This window comes from Lycorma delicatula, chromosome 3 (assembly GCF_047948215.1).
Source record: "Lycorma delicatula isolate Av1 chromosome 3, ASM4794821v1, whole genome shotgun sequence".
NCBI lineage: Eukaryota > Metazoa > Arthropoda > Insecta > Hemiptera > Fulgoridae > Lycorma > Lycorma delicatula.
This window is the reverse complement of record NC_134457.1, coordinates 105173000-105191214: the sequence shown is the minus strand read 5'-3', so window position 1 is coordinate 105191214 and position 18215 is coordinate 105173000. Positions and strand designations below refer to the sequence as shown.

Below are 18215 nucleotides of genomic sequence, written 5' to 3'. Positions count from 1 at the left end.
GAGAAACTAACCACCTAATGGCTTGACATCCCAACGGAATCTTATCATCAGGCAACGACCGCATTCGTACCAACTCAAGTATTGTACTGTTTTGTACTGCAAACTTTTATATATCATATATTTAAACAATATACTGTTCAAAGAGAACAATTAAATATTACATTTAAGGATACAAATGTTCGACCAAAAATATATTTTACAAACAAATTTTCTCTTTCATTTCTTTATATACTATAGAGAGAGAGTAACTAACTAAATAATATAAATCAATGAAAAAATAATAACAGGAGCTCCACAATAAACAGTTTTTGGTAGTTCTGCTGAAAAAAAACTGCATAATTAGCTCCTAAACTTACACTTTTTGAACAATTCATAATAAATTTAAAGTAATAAAAGTAAAATAAGTTTAAACAGTTCACTTTACAAACCTTCCTGCGTAAAATAAAAAAAGAATATGCCATAATAATTTGTTGTAAATTTTAATTTAAATCTGTAATACTTTAGTAAATTTTAAAGGTTTTTTTTTAATCTTATTAAATTACAGTCCATTTTTTTACACAAATACGAAAAATACCTGATTTAAGTGTTATTTTCTGCCGTTCTAGCGCTGTCACTCTTACTTTCGTAGTTGACGCGTTTCGGAGTACCTAAAAGCTCTTTTAACACTCCCAGCTAATTTTTACCACACAGTGATAAAAGTAGTTTTGGAAATGGAGGTACTCCGAAATGCATCAACTACGAATGGTAGAGCGACAATGCTAGGAAGGACAGAAAATTACACTCAAATCAATTATGGTAATCTTAGCCGAAATATAAAATATTGTAGAAATGGAGAATACCAATCATAATTCTTTTACAGTATTGTGGATAATATATTTTTAAAGTGTTTATATTAGTCTAGAGGAAAGGGAGAAAGGAAAAAATTTCGTAAGGCAAAACTTATTTAGAATTATTAAATAAAATGGAACGCTAGTGACTTAAATCAACATCTCAAAAATGTTTATTATAACTATAATAAACGACACGTTGAAAAATTAACAGTGAATTCTTGTCAAGGCAAGTTAATAGTTTACTTTTTTCCTTATTGTTTAATTTAGAATCTGTTCTAATTTACCAGATTATAGGTAGATGAGAATACAAAAAAAAAAAATAATAACAGAAGTTTTTCCACTGAAACCCCTCAAAAGAGCTATAGTCCAGTTAATTGGGATTTTTTTTGCTAAAAAATTATTAGAGTTTAGAGAAGTACGTAGGGTTGAACATTAGGGCAAGTATAACTTGTTTATATGCAACTGGACAAAATTTTCGCTAACTGGACAAACTGGCGGCCGATCAAACATGGTGAAAATCGGTTTCTCAATTTTGTAAGACAAGGTAAACCTCCTAGGCGAAAATGTTCTGAATAAAGTAGTAGGTATATGTAGTACCTAAAATTTAAGCCCTTAAATGTTGAATTTCGTTAATTGTTTATTGAAGAAAAACCGTTAAAAATGGCCGTTTTTTTGCAAATCCAATATTTATTGCAAAAATAATTTTTTACAATTTTAATTGTTTTAAAAATTCGTTTTTTGGATTCCAAATTCAATGAGTGAACGCAAGAAAATTGGTTTATTCGTTGCTGAGATATTGTAATTTGTTTATGAAAAGACTCTTCAGGCAACAGTAATTATTTTGGCCAATTTATTCATGTCCATTGGAAGTGAATTATTCTTTAAGATTTGTACTTTCAAACGGTGAAAATGGTAGACCATAAATTATTGCAAAACTTGTTTAATCTTCTTCGAAAAAATGAACAAATAATAGAACGTGCTCGCGCAGTAGTCATGGAGGGGGAAGCCGTTCGTGGCAGTCGCACGCGAATAAAGCTGAATTCGTAACTTCAAATTGGCGGAGTGCGAGAAAATCGCTCTATCTCCCCGAATTTTGGATGGTTTTTTTTTTAAAAGCTGGGGTAGCTCGAAAAAATAATTACTGCGCTCAGTTTTTACATATTATTTCAGGTATAATCGGCTTTTATGTACTTACCACACTCTTCTTACTTTTAAAATAAATAAAAATTATAAAAAAGTTATTTTTGCAATAAATATTGGCTTTGCAATAAACGTCAATTTCTTACGGTTTTTCGGCTTTTTTGCAATAACTAATTCACAAAATTCAACGTTTGAGGGCTTAAATTATAGGTACTGCAAATACCCACAACGTTTATTCAGAACTTTTTCGCCTAGAAAGTATACCTTGGTCTACAAAATTAAAAAAAAACAGATTTTCACTACTTTTGAACGGCCGCCATTTTGTTCAGTTAGCGAAAATTTTGTCCAGTCGCAAATAAACAAGTAATTTTTACCTTAATCTACAATCCCATGTACTTCCCTAAACTCTACTAATTTTCTCCAAAACTCGAACTTTTTTCCCCCATTGACTGCACTACTATATATATATGTTTAAATATGTTTGCATATGTATAAATATCTTATACAGTATACATAAATGTATAATAATCATAAATAAATACATTAAAGATGAGTCCAAGGAACACTGATAAAGTTCAGGAAAAAAAGCAAAGATGACACCAAAAATTGGCCTTATTAATTACCATAAAAAATAAATAACTAATCAAACAAAGAAACAAATCAAAGAACCCAACAATAGTAAGCGGCAAAACGAAATGGAGAATTTTGACGATGCACAACAAGTAAGGTAGCCGATTCACCTGAAATCTCAAAATAAATGCAGTCGGTTTAGGTGCCTAACGTCCTCGCTGTCATCCAGGAAGTTAACCGCGAGCAAGCTCACCTGCTTGTTCAATTTAGTATCTTTAGGACTAAATCGTCCTATTTTCTATTGAAAGGTTGACAATTCCAGATAATCATGCATTTCAGTGTTTATCGCAAACCACGGCGCTTCTGTTCAATTTCTCAATAGTTTATTCTGGAATCGTTGTACGACTTCGTTGTCATTTTCATGTCCTGTAGCTGGATTCCGTAGGTTCAAATCGGATTCAGGACTGCTGAGAATTGCAATTGCTTGTAAAATAATAATAGTTGCGACCCTCTTCCTAGTACATTTCTAACCAGTACATTTCCCTGAACTTAATGTTAAACTGCGTCCTTTTCTCCGCGACATGAATCCTCCACGTCAGATGGGGATCCAGATACAATCCTAGCCCTGTGCGTGCCTATCGTATGCAGTGAGCATGCGGAATGAAAACGCCGTTAAGTTAAACTCGCAGGCTCTCATCCCTCCTCATTACAAATGTTGTAGCGGAAACTTATCCGGATTAAAAAGGAAATATAAACGATACTAATTTTATAACGTATTTCAATTTCTTTAATACAATAAATTTTTATGCGGTTTTCTTTTAAAGTTACGATTTTGCATATGCTTTACAGGCTTTTAACAAAAAAATAGATGAGACGGATGAAATTATAGGGGGATTAATTATTTTGACCTTGCCAGTAACTGAATCCCAAACTATCCCATTTAAAATTTACATGTTATTATTTAATTTGTTTGCTCATTATTATGCGGATACATCTTCCTTACAAGGATAAGAAATTCATTCTTTACGTGTTATATGATAAGTGTTAAAATTTAAAAATGGTGATATTAAAATATGGAAACGGCATCAAATTTCAAAACTGAGAGATAGTAGGAGGTAGAAACAACTGAAGATCTATACAGTTACAAAATTACTATTTTATGGTGTTTGAAATTTTTGTCCGCCATACTGAATATAAAAATATATTTTTATAATTTTTTTTTAAATAGGAAGATGGACATCTATGCATGATTTTAAAGTAAAGGTTTACGAGAAAAACGATGGTAAAAACCGTTTCTCAATAAATGCTTTTGTTTCCGAGTTATAAGTAAATTTGCTAAAATGGAAAAGTCGTGGTATAAATGAAATGACGTAAAACGCCCAGTAGAAACTATTTTATTTTGTATTACATCAGATGTACCTCCAATAACAAACTTTAAACAGTTAATGTTGGAATTAATGACCCAAACACTAATAATAATATCAGCCTTCGTAATAATAAATAACACTAATAACAATAATAATACACGACAACCAATAATTTGCCACGCTACTACAAATTAATTGGTTAGATTTACTGATATTATTTACTTTATCCCAATATTTTTTGAAGTCTATCCCAACCCCGTAAGAGGAAGACAAACCCACCTTGTGACATTACCGGTAGCCACACCAGCTCCTCCGTTCCGAGTCCTGAGGGGCTCTACCGGAGCTCGTCTTTAGACACTCTAACTGATTATATCTCAGTCAACAGCCAGGCCTCGGTCAGGATGCCACCGATGTAAATGCCTCGCCAGACATTTGCATTAGTAAAATACAAATCAAATTTTGCCTTCACGTAGGCCTCAAACGGACATCTTCACATCCAACCTAAAATGATTCCCTCAAACTAACTAACCGAAACCGCGGAAGCGCGGACCCTGCGCCTAATCCAAATTTAACAGTACCGTCAAGTTTTACTTAAAGTTTTTAAAACCCAAAAAATTTAAATAAAAAAACTTTTTTGGGTTTATCGTAAACTTAATTTGTTAAATTGTCAAGAAATAAGTAGAAATTATTAAAGCAATGTTTGGAGAATTTAATTCTGAGAGAATTAACGTAAAAATAAATAGTAGTAATCAAATACAAGCACCAGAAATTCGGTGTTAAAAAAAGACAAAAATGTGGTAGAAAAACGTTATAATTTTAAACAAAATAAAACTCTTCTTATAATGCTAAAAAAATAACTAAAAATGTAAAATAATTTCTCAAACAAATGAAATAACTGAACAATTTTTTTATTTTAATTGTAGGTGATCAAAGATTAATTTCATATGTTGCATAAAAATAATTTTGTAATTTTGCGAAATGGAAGAAAAAGAAATAGTTAAATATTTAGAGAGATGTCTTAGAAAAAGATGTACAGATAAGAAAACTAGATTAAACTTAGATTTGTAAGAAATAGAAATTGTGAAGAAGAAATACTTGTTGCTGTACAATTATCTCATTTTACAAGAATGTCACACGTCATTTAAGTGTTTCACCAATAAAATAGTGAGCATACCCGAGCAGCAATTTTACCCATTCCTAGATATGTAACCCATGTACAAGACATATTACAGCCAAATCCTAATGAATTGTGTTACAAAAAATTTTTTAAAACACTTGTAAAGCTTAATTGAGCTTAATCTAAACAATTTTTCAGCGAAACATAAGTTAGTTATTAAATTATACAATATATTAAATACTTACACACAGAATAAGAGGAAATGTTCTGTCAACTGTTATATAAAAGAATTTTTATAATTATTTTAAAGGCCTAATGTGGACACCACATGACTTCCTAGTACACCTATTAAATTTCATATACACATTTCTAAAAGTACATAAAATTTTATTTCATTTATTGTTTTTTTTCATATAATTGTTTTTATTGAATTATTATTTATTGTAAAACATTTTTTACAATCAGAGGTTAATAATTATTAACAAATCAATATATTTAAATTAAAAAAAACCAATGAAAATAAGTACCACTTAATACATATATCGATGACAACAAATATCACATATACGGAATACACAGATATCGTTGAAAAGCTGTCGATGAGGAATTATTACTACAGTTAAGAAAAAGTCCAAAATTCACTTTTTTTCTTTCTGCTTTTTTGGACGCTTTTGGTCCGGTGGATTGCAATCAAAAGGGCAGCTGCACAACTAGATGTTACAGCAGTCCTAAATCCAAAATTTCAAGATTCTGCGGCTAATCATTTTTGAGTTATGTGAGATAGATATGTACGTACGCAGATGTCACGCCGAAACTAGTCAAAATGGATTTAGCGATGGTGAAAATAGATATTTCCGTTGAAATCTGAAAACCGAAATTTTTTGCGATCACAATACTTCCATTATTTCGTACAAGGAAGTAAAAATTGCAATCAAAATTTTGTTCAATTATTTGGTAGATACGTTTTATCTAATTTTGAATTTGCATGTGTCTATGGTCGCTTAAATAAATATAATAATTTTTTTAATTTATTGGCCTCTTTACACCATTCATATCCATTACAGTCAATCCCAACTGTTTATGGGGACCTACTGGGAGGGTTTGGGAAGAGACAGGTCGAAGTAGCTAAACAGTATGAAACTTACACTTAATTAACTTTTACGAACTTAGAAACTTACGTACACCTCTGCGTTAATCTACATAGTTAATCTATAAATATATAATTATATTTCTAAGTGTGAATAATAGATAAAATTAAAAAAATCCAAAAAAATAAGTGTAATAAATAAATTTCCATAATAAATAAAAGATTGGAGATAAATAATATTTCCAAAATAATAATTAAGCAATTAAGAGCTGAAAGATATAATAATAATAAAAAATTTAAAATGAAAAACGAGTTGGATAAGAAAAATAATTACAAGATTGAAAATTAGAATTTAAAGAAAGTAAGCGAGTGCCAAATGATACCAATTACGTTCTTGACGAATTACTCCGATGATTTTCTCTTGAACAGATTGAGTGAATCGACGTATCTATTTGTTAAAATCAAGCATCTTGTAACTGAAGAACATTAAAATTACAGAATATAGTCGAAAAACTCTTATTTTCCTCGTAAAAATCGTTAAATCAAACTCTTAATTAGACAATAAACTTCCATATAGATAATTCATTATGAATTTCAGATCCTTGAAAGTTCGTCGATCCACAAGTAGTTTGATTCCTAGCTCTGTTACTGAACCTCGTAAGAATCCTGGTATAAGCTAAGCCTGGCTAAGCCTGGTATACCTCCATCTTAGCGATCATAAAACCATTTTGTGAACAGTTTCCACCATACCGGATGTGAATAATATTTCAAGATTACAGATAGTCGAGTAGCATTAAAAATGTGGATGTACTCTGTCACATTACGTCCACTGTTTTACTCCTATACGACTAGGAATGGATCCTCTTATACAATAGGATTCATGCAGGAATACTGCGAACCAGTCAATTGTTTCAATTTGCCGCTCAAAAGAAAACGGTCTAAAAGCAGGTCCAGGTCTTTAACCTCATAAACTGTTTTTATTAGAATATCAGACATAATACATCGAAAACGTAACCACTTAAATAATAATTTTTTCATTCTACATTTTTTAGTCTATTTAATTTTGTAAAGTTTAATTAAAATCAATATTATTACAGACATTACAACTAATAAAACGCCAAAAATTACATTTATTTTTGTTTTCTTCTTCTTTTATTAGTACATTAATGTAGAGAGTTAATTATATTTTACATTATTCTATTAATTTATATCATTATTATTATTTATTTTATTATATTATTGTTTTTTTTTTTAAATTCGTTAATATAACATTAATATATACTTTTTCAAGAAACTTAATTTTGTAAAAAGAAAGATATATATTCTTATTTTTTATTGTATTTTGGTAATAAATTTATATTTATATATCATAAATATTATAGACAGTAAACGCCAGTTTTCCTGTTTCGCCTTCATACTATCACTGCGCCAGAAAAAAGAAATTTCTTGATATCCCAGAAAGTTGAAATTTGGCAGCCAATAAGTCTTCTAAATCGAATAGATAGATTCCGCAGAGGAAAACCAATAGATTTTCATTGCATATCCAAAACAAAGGAAGCTCTTTATACGTTATATTGTGCGCGCGCGTGTGTATGTATATATATATATGTGTATTCACACGTAGATAAAGTAGGTTTTTTAAAATGTCATATCTATTTTGTAATAAATCTCTGTAGTTAATGTTAGTTCCATTTCCTTTATAAAATAACAGTAAAAAGATTTAATTCATTTCGTTAATGTAAAAGCAAAGTTAGATAAATTAGAAAAAAGCGTAATTAAACGTTTTAAATGAAAGCAGAATTTAACCTAACCCTTAATAAAAAAAATATATAAATCTTGCTTTTAGTAAGTCCCATAAAGGAAGTGCAACCAAATAATATTTATCAATTTCAAGTAATATTTTTTTTGGAATAAAATATTTTTCCAAAAATTGTTCAGTAAAATAAATTCCACTAATTTTGTTTAAAAAAAAGACCTAAGTATTTTATTCTTGAAACAGTTAATTAAAACCATAATTCCTGTCTCAAATTTCACTACAAAAAAGACTAATGAAATAAAGGTGATTTTAAGAAATCACATAAATGGTTTTTTTTTTATTTCCAAATTATTTTCAAAGAAATGGTTAATAAAAAATTACTTTTAAATATTTTATTATAACAAAATCCAATCTTTTTAAAAAATGATCCGTTTAATTTACATTATTAGTAATTATTATTTAATCCTTTAGTTTCAATATGTAAGATATAAGAGAAGACCTAAAATAAATAAAAACCTGACTTTATGTTTATATAAAAAAATTATGAAACTTGACAACAGAATAAAAACCTTAGCAAAATAAGTTAAATTTAAACACAGCATCATAAAAAATTATTTATTGAAATGTAAAAATTGACGCATAATGTCAATATATATATATATCTGAATATATACCGGGTGATCATTTGAAAAGTTGGCTTTCAACAGCTATCAGTCCCATCGTATTTTTGTTTGCAGGCATGTACACCATTCTCGGGGGGAACCTTTGTAAAATTATTTTCAAAGGATGGAACCCAACCATCTCCACTATACCTAAACTAACTCAAAAAACTTTAATTGTAATGGTAATATTTAATTACATTAATTGACGATCCGAAAAAATAATGAATTTTGGTGAAAAGAAAATGAAAATCCGCCTACTCCTCACTCAGTAGGTACGAAAAACCATTTTGGGTAGTACCTTTTTTAGATTTCAGTCCAACAAAAATAACTAGAAAATTACGTGATATAACTTCTTAAAACATTTAAAATAATCATAATGTGTGGATTAAAACTGTGAAAATTATTTTTTATATCACCAACACAAAATTTTGTCCGTAAATGTTTTCTAAATTTTCAAGGGTTGAAAACTTATCCTTTTTAAGTAAGGCAATTTAGCTTGTGACACATCATTGAAAAACCCTTTGAATCACAAGTAATTTGGTATAAATAAAATAAAAATTGGTTCACTGGTATTGAAATTATGATTAAAATGTGGTTTTTATGTTGGGATAGAGTTACTCACCCAAAATATTAGGTCTGAAATCGTCTGTTATTATTAAAAATATGGATTTTAGGTTTTTCCAGTATAGCAAAAACGTACAAGTAAACATAGAATTATACAATCAGTTAAAGAAACGAAAACCAATAACAAGTTACCTACTTCTTTGCTGGCAATTTGTTGAAAAATCTATTACCAGATAGACTTAACGATTAAATAATTAAATAAAAACTATTTTTTTATTACTCATTAATGAGTAATTGTTAATAAAAAAATAAAGCTTAGATAATTCATTAGTTAATTTTTTTATGACGGTTTTTAACAATACGAGTCCTTAAGAAATAATAAATGAGACAATTTTTTTTTATCTTAATAAAATAAATGTATCAATTTTTAAATCATTTGCTCAAAATGATTCCCATTTTCCTGTAAAAAGTAATAAAGTCTTTGTTGAAATTTACATCTACTTTTATTAAAGTTTCTTTAGTTATATGAGTTATATTGTATTTATTTATATTGATTTCAACCAATGTTAATTTGTCTAAACTCTTTTGCCCTACACACTTCTTAATCATGACAGATGCCGTTTCTTGGATTTTTTAAACAAATTTAAAAATGTAAGTTTGAAACATTTTTATTTGGATGCTATTAATAAAATGCATGGACAATTCTTACATATTTATTTTGTTCTCCATATGTAAAAATTACTTCAGTCCTTTCTTCTAGAATGTAAGTCATTTTAGCGTGACAAATTTACTAAAGACAAAAAATGAAAGGCCAAACGGTAGAACAATAACCCAATCCAAATTTCAAATTTTAACTAAAGAACACAATAATTTAAATAAAACTAAAGGATGAAATAAATACAACAAATCCGTTTTGCCACTAATTAGATACAATATGAAGAAAGCAATTTGCAAAAATTTACCATAAAAAAATAAGATCTCAATAACTAGAAAAAAATCATAACCTGTTATAACAAGGAAATCAATTTTTCAACATGTGCTAGCAAAGAAGTAGGTAACTTATTATTGGTTTTTCTTTTGTTTAACTGATGTTATAATGCCGTGTTTACTTGTACGTTTTTTCAATGCTGGTGAAACTTAAAATCCAAATATTTAACAAGAATGGACGTTTTGAGAACTACGAGTAATACTTGAGTCAGTAACACTGTATCCCAACATAAAAACCACATTTTTAATCATAACTTCAATACTAGTGAACCAATTTTTATTTTATTTGTACCAAATTACTTTTCATTCAAAGGGTTTTCCAATTATTTGTCATAAGCTGCATCGTCTCGTTTAAAAAGGATATGTTTCAACCCTTGAAAATTTAGAAAATATTTAAGGACAAAATTTTGTGTTGGTAATTTAAAAAATAATTTTCAATTTTAATTTACAGATTATGATTATTTCAAATGTTTTAAGAAGTAATATCACGTAATTTTTGTTGGAATGAAATCTAAAAGAAGTACTAACGCAAATGGTTTTTTCACCTACCAAGCGAAGGGATTTTAATTTTCTTTTCACCAAAATTCATTATTTTTTTCGGGTCATCAATTAATGTAATTAAATATTACCATTGCCATTTAAGATTTCTGAGTTGGGGTAGGTGTAGCGAAAAGGGTGGGTTCCACCCCTTTGAAAATAATTTTACAAAGGCTCTCTCCGAGAATTGTGTACATGCCTGCAAACAAAAATACGATGGGACTGATAGCTGTTGAATAATAAAGGTGGTAACTTTTCAAATGATCACCCGGTATATAATGGAAAGTATGAACTGTAGTGAGTTGCACGGCATGTTGTATAATCGTCGCCGTACATGCCATATGGAATCTTTTATAAATATTTTACTGCATAACTAGCTCTTGTAAATGTCATCCCCCTTTTAAAGACCGTTGTGTTCATTAACCATCTTCCATAACATAAAATTAATATTAGTTTCTTCCATGAAATCTTTTTAAGTTATATTTCATTATACAGTATTCTTTTTTTGTGATATTTTTGCTTTTAAATCAAAATTAAAATCAATTATTTTTTTATGTGGTCATCATTATTTTATTATCCCATTATATATATAATTCAAGAACGAATGAGCCTATTTTTAACCGTCTTTAAAAAGAAAGAATATAATTATTTGTAGGGTTTACTTTTTTCAGTTTTGATAATCCATTTTATTTTTTACAGTAATTTTTTTTCTAATAATCCCATTTATAATTTTTATTGATATAACTTTTAAACAAAAAGTTACATTGTTTAAGTAGATGATTTTTAGATAAATTTCATAATTATATTAGCATAATACCAGATTATTGTAATGGGACTATTATCTATTGATTAATATTCTGATTAGTTAACAAAATAATATTAGTTACAAAACCAAGATTAATTATTAAATTAAAATATATATATTTATACGAATTCCTTTATTCAGAAGGCCTTAGCACATGTCAGTAGCTAGCTGCCTATTTATTGGTTTATCTCATTTTAAAAAAATTTACATATTTCTTGCCACTTTTTGAAATCGGCAGCAAATCAAGTTTTCGTCAACTTGAAAAAACAAATTTTAAAAGAATTAAAAAAAATTCTTGCACAGAACTGTGCAAGAAGGCCAAGTTTTCGTTATTTTATTTTGTGTTTATATAATTATTCTGTATAAATGTTTGCGCAAGAAATTTACAATACATAAATGAGAAAACTGAAATAGGTATAATTTAAAAAAAAATAAATTAATACATATTTTCTGTTTATAAAAAAAATTGAATTATTATTATAACCGTAATTTGAAGAAATAATTAAAAATAACGAGTAGACCCTACACACAAGCTTCAATTTTAAACTCAATTACCACTGTGCCTCAATGCATAAACGCGTACTCGTAACCTCAATTGAGTATGATGTCTGTTGTCAACTTTAAACTGAGTATAACTGAAGAACGACTCAATCAATAATCATAAAGTATTGACATGCACAACTTCGGATACATTACTATAGTATATCTAAATTTTAATTAAATTATTAGAGTAGTTTTGGAAATTTTCTAGACAAAAATTTTACACATAAGCCTACATACACACGCGCGCGCACGTATATTTATATTTAAATTTATATTTTAATGACACAAGTCATTAAAATATAAATCGGAATTTTTCTGCACGAAATAAAAAAAAGCATTGAATGTGCGCTACAGGTAGTTAGATATTTTTGGAAGGGAGTAAACGGATTGCCACGTCCGTAGGTCACGTTCCATCTCAGTAGCAGAATTTCTTAGCAGGAGGTATCTTGTCCACTGTGCAACAAACTATAATCCGATTTCTCGTCGATAAAGACTTCAGATCTTCTGAAATCTCTGCTGCTGAAATTGAATCAGAGGTGGGCATACGTGGGAGTATGCATAAAATGTTGTCAGACACTATTGGTTAAAGCAAAGTGTCTGCGAGGTGGGTTTTGTTCTCACTGAGGTACAGAAAAAGGTCCGAAAGACATCTATCAGTGGCTCTGAATCGCTTTAACGAAGAAGGAGAGGCATTTTTGGACCTTATGGTGAACTGCGACTAAACATGGGTCCACCAGTACACCTAGTTAAGCAAGAGAACAAGCATCGAGTAGTTGAAAATTGGGGAGGGGCACCGATGTAGGCCAAGGAACGGTACTTAGCTGGAAAAGTTCTGGACTCAAAATGTTTGCCGCTAATTGATTTCCAGCATCAACGAAGGAAGGTAAATACAGCATAGTACTGCTAGTTGTTGGATGACGTCAGGGCTGCCTATCACAACAAACGACGTCGGCAACCGATTTGCAACGTCCTCCCTCTTCACGACAAGGAACCGCCGCATACAGCAGCTCCAGCTCGCGATAAACACACTAAAATTCATTTGATATCTTTTCAACATCACCACACAGTCAAAATTTTCACCATGTGATTTTTCCATGTTTGATTTGTCGAATAAAGCTTTAGGAGGGGTAAAATTTGTAGACGATGCCGCAGTTGTGCATTATGTGCGAAATTGGTTGTTGGGGCAGCCACCTATTTTTATAAGGGATTCAACAAGTGAGCTAGAAAATATATTTCTGTTGAAGAAACTGTAGAAATATAAGGTAATTTATTTGAAAAATTTATATCAATAACATTGATGTAACCCGATTCCGGTTTATATTTATACATATGATTCGTATTATATAAGGAAATTACATTTTAAGTGAATGGTATTTTCGTACTCCTCATACTTCTAAACGTAAATTAAATTTCACCCCTCAATCTCACCCTGCGGCTGAAAGTAATACTGTAAGTTTTCTAAGAAAATCCTGTAAAAAACAACTTTTCACATTTTGGGCGGTCTTTTAAATCAGTTAATTAATATTTATATAGTAATTTATTTTGAAATTCGGTGTTACACGTGATTTGCAGTAGAATTTGCAGGTAAAATCAAACCCTCTTAGAGATAAAGGAATAATTATCCGTTTAATAAAGCTTAACCATTTCAGAAAAGAAATAATAATTATATCTACTGATAACTTATCTTGCACTTAAATTCAATTTTATAACTCTCCTCAACTGCTATGTTATTTTTAATAAGTTTATTTATATATTTCTTCCTCTTAAACAAAATATTAAAGTAATTTCTCAAAAGTACTTCCCCAACCACTTTCACGAATTTTACTAAGTAAATAAGAATTTGGTTCTAAAGGTTAATCAAAGTGAAAAGTGGTCAGACGTAATTTACCCTTTTCAAAATCGATATCATTTCAAAAAAAAATATTATTCAAGACACGTATCTAAAAATAGAAGCTGCAGCAAGGTGCGAGTGGTAGCGTCTCGGCCTTTCATCCGGAGGTCCCGGGTACAAATCCCGGTCAGGCATGGCATTATCACATACGCTACAAATCATTCATCTCATCCTCTGAAGCAATATCTAACGGTAGACCCGGAGGTTAAAAAAAAATAAAAAAAAAAAAAACATCATAAAAATAAAAATAAAAATATTCTTTGATCATTAAAACGTTTGCTCTTCGCTCAGTTCCAAATATTAGATTCCATATGTTCAGTTTCTTTTTATTCTGGAATTTAAAAAAGGTTAATCAAATTTTTGAAAACTAATGAACTACAAAAATAATAAACTGTAATAGGAGAGGTAAGTGAAAGAATAAAATTATTTTATTTAAAGCCAACCTTCACTAAAGAATGAAATTGGTACATATGTGTAAAAAATATCTAGTCGTCTAATATAAATCAAAACAATAAAACATTATTTGTTACTGACTAGTGTTTTACCAATTCCAAAAAAAAAAAAACTAATAAATGAAAATTATTTGTAACTGAATACGATTTTCGAATAAATGAAAAAGCAATAAACATATAAACAAGAACAAACTGGGTATAAATCAAAATGCTCATTCTTGTAATTCAATTGTCGCCAGCAGACAGTAAAACAAATTGATCCCTAGGAAATACGTGTCGTTTTTTTCTTTCAGATGAATAATCTGTCAATATTTTTGAGTAACATTCACCTTCCATACTTGAAATTCAGTAAATTAAAATCAATTATTAAAAATAATCATTTTTGATAGCAGTATAAGTTGACAAAATATCAAATAACAAAATGATTTAAAAAATTTTTATCCGTTTCGGAAGGGAATAAATTAAATGATCGAATAAGGATTATTAATAAGAAAATGAATTGAATTTCACTTACCTGTTCATGTAAAAATAACGAAGTTATATGGAAATTCCAATATACATTTTTTTTTCAATACGAGCAAATATGATATTCAATTTTATACATGGCCAACTTGCATAACTTGATCTTTCGAAAATTGAATTTCTTTGCAAGCTTAACAATTTTTAAAATAATTAAAAATTAAGTTATAGAAACAAGATATCTATTTGATCTAGCAGCATATTTCTTAACAAGAGAAAATATTATATGTAATTCCTAAAACTAGGAATGACTTTTTTTTAGTCTTTTACCAATTTATTATAAAATAAATCATGTCACTGTAATCTGAAAAAAAACAAAATTTATTTTATATACATATTTAAAAAAAATATTTTTAATTATTATTAAAACAAAATTAATTTTCAAGAGAAACTGTAAAAGAATTAAATTAATGTTTTCGCTGAATATTTGCAATTCCAAGTGGTAGTAAAGTTCTGAAGAATACTGTTGTTAATGCGAATCATTAGCTGAATTATGTATGGTATTTTAAACATAAAAATATATTTTATAAGAAGCATTTCTATAAAAATGGGCGAGAATCTCTGGTGATTGTTTGGAAAGAGTGAAGTCGCTTTAAATATGTGTTACATACAGTACTCGCTGGTATTAAACTTGCCTAAACCCAAATTTGGCTAACTGTCTTCTACTCTAACAAAAAGCCGAGATTACCAATAATTTTAATATAAAATTTTCTTTCCTTCAGACTGTTCTTCCATCTCGTCGTATATTGACGTTATGTAGTAACTATATATAAATTTAAATACATTATTAAATTCAATATACAATTTCTACGTTTAACATTTTTGTCAATTTTCTTAAAAATATGGTTGTCATACTTAAACCAATATTCAAAATATTTTATCAAAAATTATTTAAAAACAGAGAATATTCTGTTTAAAACATCTTTAAACAGTAATTTTTATGTAATATTTTTGCATTAAAAAAATTATAGCAGTTAAACTGTATTTCTGCAAAAAATAAGCAAACAATTGGGTTCTTTTTATGTATAAATTTTATCTTAATTCTCAAAGGGTTTTTTACGATAAATTGAAAATCTCAAGGTCAATGCAGAAAATTATAAAATTTAATATAATATTAATAAATCTTTTTTTTCCAATAAATAGTTCGGTAATTACAACTCTTTAAAATTAAACTTTTTCTTTGTGACCACTACTGTGTTATAAAAACTTTTGTCTATAACAAACGTTATTAAAAACCAATAAATTTTTCTTTAAAACAGTTAAATAGATAAATAAATATCAATGTCATTAGATAGTTGAGCGTTACATATATCATGTTGGTAATGAACGGTGGCTACATTTCTGATAAGCAAACATATTGCCCCAGCATTCTTCTGAAAGAATCAAGAGAAATCATATAAAATTAGAGTAAGGTCACGAATTAAAAAATGAATTAATAAATAAACGAAGAGTAATTTAAGCCCTTAGTAATATATGAAATAATATTAAAGCTTATTTATAAAGGTAATAAATAAATGAATAAATTTTGTACAAAATATAAATAAATTAAAATATTTATATTACGTTAATATAATTTTTTTTGTTATTTTTTTGGTTCATCTTCATTTACTCCACCCCCCGGAGCCGGAACAGCACCTAAGCGTAACTCAGCTGTCCGGGGGGTGCCTTCGCTTCAAACTACCTCAGCAGAACACAATGTCCCGCCCAGGTAGCCGGGACTCGGTCTTGCAGTACATGCCATGCCACTCCTCTAATGAGAAGACCCCAAAGGAGTCCCCTTACCGGAACTCCGGTCTTAATGCCCTACCTCTAATGAGGAACCCCGAAGGGAATCCCCCACCGGGACTACGGTCTTACATTTCCTCCCCCAGAGGTGCTGCGAAGGAGTCCCCGTCCAATCATTGATGGTGGGACACTGGATTCTCCCACCCTCCTGGACGAGGCTGTCCTCCATAGACACCCATCAGCATCTTCTTCTCGCAGATGAAGCGTAGCATTCCCTATCTCCGGGTGCATGTCCATGCAACCGACAGGAAGGACACCGTACCTCCCGCCGGCAGTCATTCCGTAGATGATCGGCCTCATCACAGGTGAAACAGTGGCCACTACGATCTGGCCCGGTACACGAACTGGCTTCCAGTAGCGAAAACAAAGGTCGACAAATGAACCTCTCGTAAGCCTACAAGTCACCCATCCAATAGGGATACGTTCATCAGCCAATAACTTTTCCGTAAAGATGGGCGACACAGTCACAGTGACCACCTTCGTCGTATCATAGACCGGTTGCATGGACATAACTTATATCGACAGTGACTCCATCGTGATTTTCCGAAACTCCGTAATGAACTCACATCCTTAATCCTCACATATTCTTATTACTCACATCCGTGGACCCTCCTACCGCCCTTCACTATCTGAGCCGAAGTGGTGTCTTCGTTTATTATAATTATTAGGTACTGTTTTTTGTTTATGATAAACAATGATCCATAAAATTTAGGATTTTTTTTAATACTTATTTAAAATCTCATCAAAACAGTAGTAATTCTGTTTTTTTATAAAAAGAAATTTTTTGGATTAAAAAAAAAATTAGTGAACAAATTTGTTAAATAGATCGGTATTTATTAAAAATAGACTGGAAACACAATAAGACTTTATTCCATATGTAAAAAAAATTGTACTTTACGATTAATCTAAAATATTCTGTTTAAAAAATGGAATAGGTATGGTTATTTATGATAAAAATGGATATATAATTTTTTTTTGCTGCAGTTTTTAATCTGCGATCAGTTCTAATTTACTGAAACTCTAAGTAAATTTGAATATAAAAAAAATAAATAATAGCAAAAGTTGTGCAATCTTAATAAAGAACCATGGTCACATTTCATCTACCAAATATCGATCTACACAATTCATATTTATGGGAAACAAATTATCTGACAACCAATTAATCATTTTGTATTGAAAATCTATTATATATTTCGTAATAAATTAAGTAGTCATAGTACATATTAATAATAAGGTGACTTTATTGACACTTCACAGCGACGTATTATACAATGATTTTGTTGCAGAAGAAAATAAATTTTCATTCTATGAAGATATATAAAAAAAAATTCATTGTTGGGATAAAAAAATTAGTATTTGTCTGAAAACAACTAACTTTATGAATGAAGAAATAAAAATGATTGCAATTTTTCTAAAATTACGCAAGCAAACTTAATAAATTAATTCTAATAATTTTTTAATAGCAATTCTCTAATAATTAATCTTTCGTAATTAAAATTAAGAAGAATACACTAAATTCAAATTAAGAAGAATACATTAAATAAAAAATTAAGAAATTAACTAGTGCACTACAATTTTTAAAATCTTGAAAGCATTTTAAAAT

At 29.3% G+C, this 18215-nt stretch overlaps 1 protein-coding gene and 1 long non-coding RNA gene across 4 annotated transcripts in view; one reads left to right on the top strand and one right to left on the bottom strand.

Moving 5' to 3' along the window:
• The window catches only part of LOC142321831 (cyclic GMP-AMP phosphodiesterase SMPDL3A-like), a 397040-nt gene that overhangs the window by 54341 nt on the left and 324484 nt on the right, over positions 1-18215 (top strand). The window lies entirely within an intron of this gene.
• Positions 1-18215, bottom strand: part of LOC142321837 (uncharacterized) — a 285303-nt gene that overhangs the window by 6948 nt on the left and 260140 nt on the right. The window contains exon 4 of one of the 2 annotated variants that reach the window (XR_012755722.1): positions 14823-15131. The exons of the other annotated variant lie outside the window; for it this stretch is intronic. This is a non-coding gene — a long non-coding RNA (uncharacterized LOC142321837). The remainder of the gene's footprint in view (positions 1-14822; positions 15132-18215) is intronic. 2 annotated transcript variants of the gene reach the window in all.